At 41.9% G+C, this 5,136-nt stretch overlaps 1 pseudogene; it reads left to right on the top strand.

The window, feature by feature from the left end:
* Window positions 1-215: 215 nt before the first annotated feature.
* On the top strand, window positions 216-1,219 carry LOC101568898 (annotated as a pseudogene).
* The last annotated feature ends 3,917 nt before the right edge of the window (window positions 1,220-5,136 follow it).

Raw genomic sequence — 5,136 nt, 5'->3', positions numbered from 1 at the left:
GACAGACGGAGACAGAAATAGAGACTGAGGATATGAATGAATGAGAGGAAGACTGATCATAAGGAATGGATCATATAATTATGGAGCCTGAGAAGTCTCAGAATTGCAGTTAGCAAATTTCAGTTGGTGTTGGAAGAGCCAATGATGTGGCTTTCTGCTCCTCCTCACCCGCTGACAACTGTTCCTCCCATGCAGCCAGCAGCAATCCAGACAAGATGGTGAAGGTCAGAGTGAACAGATTTGGCCATATATTGGACACCTGGTCTCCAGGGCTGCTTTTAACTCTGGCAAGGTGGATGTTGTGGCCGTCAATGACCCCTTCATTGACATCAACTACAAGGTCTATGTGTTCCAGTACGATTTCACCCATGGCAAGTTCCATGGTACTGTCAAGGCTGAGAACGGGAAGCTTGTCATCAATGGAAAGGCCATCACCATCTTCCAAGAGCAAGATCCCACCAACATTAAGTAGGGTGATGCTGGCACTGAGTACATGGTGGAGTCCACTGGTGTCTTCACAACCATGGAGAAGGCTGGGGTTTACCTGAAGGGCAGAGCCAAAATGGTCATCATCTCTGCCTCTTCCATCGATGCTCCCATGTTTGTGATGGGTATGAATCATGAGAAGAATGACAACTCCCTCAAGATTGTCACCAATGCTTCTTGTACCACCAACTGCTTAGTACCACTGGCCAAGGTCATCCATGAAAACATTGGCATTGTGGAGGAACTCATGATCACAGTCCATGCCATCACTGCCATCCAGAAGACTGTGGATGTCCCCTCTGGGAAGCTGTGGTGTGATGGCCACGGAGCTGCCCAGAACATCATCTCTGCATTCACTGGCACTGCCAAGGCCATGGGCAAGGTCATCCCAGAGCAGAACAGGAAGCTCGCAGACATGGCCTTCCGTGTGCCCACTCCCAACACGTCAGTGGTGGATCTGACCTGCCACCTGGAGAAAGTGGCTAAATAGGACAATATAAAGAAGGTGGTGAAGCAGGCATCAGATGGGCCCTTCAAAGGCATCCTGGACTACACCAAGGACTAGGTTGTGTCTTCAGACTTCAACAGTGACACCCGCTCTTCCACCTTTGATACTAGGGCTGGCATCACCCTGAATAACCACTTTGTCATGCTCATTTCCTGGTATGACAATGAGTTCAGCCACAGCAACAGGGTGGTGGACCTCATGGTCCACATGTCCTCCAAGGAGTAAATAGACCCCCAACACAGCCCAGTGAGACCAGAGGGACAGAGAGGACATGCTGTAGAAGTCACTGCCCTACTCAGGCCCAACACTGAGAATCTCCCCCTCACAGCTTCCATCCCAGGCTCCCTAGAATGAGAGGGGCCTTGGGATCCCTGGCTCACTGCCACTGCACACCATCAATAAAGCCCACTGTACCCAGGGGGGAAAAAAGCCAATTATGTAATTCCAAACCAAAAGTGAGCAGACTCGAGATCAAAGAACAGCCTGTGTTTCTGTTTCAGTCTACACACAAGCAAGGTCTACAATTCCCACTCAAGTCAGTCACCTAGAAGGAGTCTCCTCTTGTTTATGGGAAGGTCAGGCATTCAGGCCTTGAATGATAGGATGAGGGCCACTCATGTTAACAGAGCGATCTGTTTCACTCACTCTACCAATTCAAATGGCAACCTCATGTACACACTCAAAATAAAGTTTGGCTAAATATTTGGGTGCTCATGGCCCAGTCAAGTTAACACATAAAATGAACCATCACACACACACACACACACACACACACACACACACACGAATCATCACAGAAGTTAAATGAGCTTAGCATGAAGGCAAGAAGAAGAAGAGCATGGAGCAGAGTACTTCAAGTCCTTTTTGAAAACAAATTTCAGCCCAGACTACTATGCTCAGCTTAGGGAGGATATTGAGCAAAAAGCCCCATTTCTATTATTCCTGTGTTTGTTTGTTTGTTTGTTTGTGACAGGGTCTCACTATGCAGTATACAGGGTGGCCTTAAACTCACTAGTTAGCCCAGGCTGACTTCAAACTCACAGCAATCCTCCTGCCTCAGCCTCCCTAGTGCTGGGATTGCAAGCATGCACCACTACACCCAGCTTGCTCTTTTGTTTAAAAGGCTTTTTAGGGGCTGGGGAGATAACTCAGCAGTCTAAGTTCCTACCTGGAAAGCAGAAGGTCCCGGGTTTGATCCCCATTACCACATGTTGTGCTGGCCTTGGAACTCGGCACACAGAGCTGGCCACCAAAACCGGGCATGGTGGCACATGCCTGTGATCCCAACGCTAGAAAGACTGAGACAGGAGGATCACTATGAGTCGCACAGCATAGCAACACCCTGTACCAAATAAATAAATAACTAAATAAATAAAATATATTTTTAAAAGATTTTTACCCAGGCTGGCCTCAAACTTGCTATCCTTCTGCCTCAACTTCCCAAGTAGCTGGGATTACAAGCTTGTACTTTATCCAATCCAGATTTTCTAGTAACTTCAAATAAAAATAACATGGCTGATGCTCCTTGTCCATTTTCATGTGATAACTATGTCTCTTAACTTGACTGAAACCCATGCTACAGGATAATTTGCTCGTAATTATCAAGTCACCACAAGCAGTCCCCTCTAACACTTACATATTTTCCTAATTTCTTCTGATCCTTTCTACTTTCTGTCTTCTTCCCGCTTTCTGACTCAAGTAGGGTTCTCTCTATTCATTCTGATTTTCTAGTGATTTCCAAGCCACTTTGAAACCTGTTCAGCCCTCTGTGATCCAGTTCAAATTCAGCTATGTTTTCTGTAAATAGTGCTGGAATAAACTCTGAAGTGTCCATTTCGTGGTGCTCCATTGAGCATCCTGCTTTCTAACCCTGAGAGGGTATAACAAGAGATTTTGCCTTCTAGTTTGTAATTTTTCTAATAATAAAATGAACTTAATACCACAAAATATGCCTTTGGTTTCAGGACCTGAATATATTCCTACTTCAGATCTTTAAGAAAAACATTTGAAGAGTTAACAGAGTACAATAAAAATGCATCTATTAAGTATTCCCATCATAAGTTTTTAATCAGAATTTATCAGTCAAGCCTCTAGGCTGAACTTCTAGGCTTCAGGAAATAAAAGGGACTAAAGGAATAAGTTAAATGTTCCATGAGAAAATAGTCAAATCCAAAATCTATAAGATAATCAGACAGTACTCTTCAAAGAGTTCAAGGTTCTCAAAAATTAATGCAAAGTATCAACCAAATGCAATGTGTAAGTTTACCTTGGAAATCAGTTCAGTAAAAGGAGGAGAAGGAGGAGGAGCAGAAGCAGCAACAGCAGATACAAATTCTTTTGTAGATTTCTTTTGAAACAATACTGGAAATTTGTATGTGAACTACAGTTTAATAATACTAAAAAATTATTTTCACTTTCCAAAAGTAAGATAATTGTAAAAGTTAATCCCTTATTTTTAGGAGTGTGTAAACATACTCAGTGATGAAGTGTTATGAAATTTATAAATTAAACTCAAAATTTACCTCTATACAGAAAGAAATGTAAGTGTAGCAAAATGTTAGCAATTGCTAAGTTCACATGTGTGGTATGTGCAAATTTGTGTGTACATGTTTACAGTGGGTTTTTTTAAGCTTTTGTATGTTTGAAATTTTTCACTGTAAAAGTTAAGGGAAAAACACTTAGATGGAACCCAGTATTTCTCCAAATATTCTGGTCACCTACATATTAAATTGAGACAAAACAGAATTTAATAAGTAGTAAACAATAATGGTCTAAATATATGATGCTTCTATACTCTTATCTTTGTGAAGCTTTACAAGGTTTTTCACTGTCCTTGGGGTTAGGTCCAGAGACTATTGTTTCCACCTCTCTCCCAACTCTGATGGGATCTTGCCCTTAGCATTAAGTTCAGGCACCTTAATGAACCTCTGGTATCATTCTGGATGGAGACTCTCACTCATCTATAATTCTCTCATAGATGTCTCTGTAGCCAGAGATGCCCAATAAATAACTGTTGGATGCATCAATAGTGCTTTTCTTCTAATATTTTAAAACACCAATTTGGAACTGAAACATTTCATTATAATTTGGTAGTATAAATCTGGCTTCTTTCCAATGTGTTTTAAAATGAAATTTATGAATACCTCCTCATCTTTAAAACCAACCCAAAGTTCCAATTCGATAATTCTTTCTTAAATCATAATTTCTTGGATTGCCTGGGGAGCTGAGAAAGAAACACACAGAACTTTCTGGAAAATACTATGACCCATGTATTATTTTCACCAGGCACAATTTCTTTTGAAAATTTCAGCATTCTCAGCTTCTTGTTAACTCAGTCTAAAATAGGGTCTGGAAATCTATTTCTCTTCATTTTTCCAAGGTGATTCTGTGAGCAGCCAAGTTGGAGAACCACTGTCTCAGATAGCAAACAAACACGTTTGATGACCACTTGTACTACAGCACAGAGAGTGCCCTCAAAATAAGTGAAATAAACAGAGTTGCTCATTTTCCATCCTCAGCTCCATATTCCCTTTTTGCCTCAATTCTGATATTCAGACTCAACCCAATGGATTGACTTCACCATCTTGTCTGCTCTCAGGGACCATCATGTATTGAAAGCCTTTTCTCGCACCTCTTCCTTCCCCCCAGTGTCTTAGAAATTCCCTGTTCCAGCCTTCCTGACTCCCTAAAGTAGCACATGTCTCAAACACCCTCTAGTACCCTAAGGACAGAAAGGTATTCAGGTTAAGCCCACTGATGGCCTGATCAAAACTCCCATGGCAAAGCACAATCCTGCAAGCTACCTGGAGAAGCAGGATAGAGTGTTATCTCCTGCTACCCCTAGTGTTGTCTGTGAGGCACACACAGTCACACAGTCCTTTCCAGGTAAACACAATCCCAGTTTCTTTATTTCTTGACCCAGATAACATAGGAATACAATTATTTTAAACAATACAGGCAGGTAAAACTGCAACATTCTATATCCAGTCTCCTTCCCTGAGGTAACTAGTAGCATCTCAGTTTACTGTTCACATCTTTTTTATTCACATATGTCACATTAGATATGTGGTTTTCCAGGTCAGGGTTTAGATTTTGCCCCTCAGGATCCTCTTGGCAATGTCTAGAGATGATTTTGGATGTCA

Source organism: Octodon degus, unplaced genomic scaffold, assembly GCF_000260255.1.
Source record: "Octodon degus isolate 3935 unplaced genomic scaffold, OctDeg1.0 scaffold00015, whole genome shotgun sequence".
In the NCBI taxonomy this organism is placed as follows: Eukaryota; Metazoa; Chordata; class Mammalia; order Rodentia; family Octodontidae; genus Octodon; species Octodon degus.
This window is presented reverse-complemented; position numbering and strand designations above follow the sequence as displayed.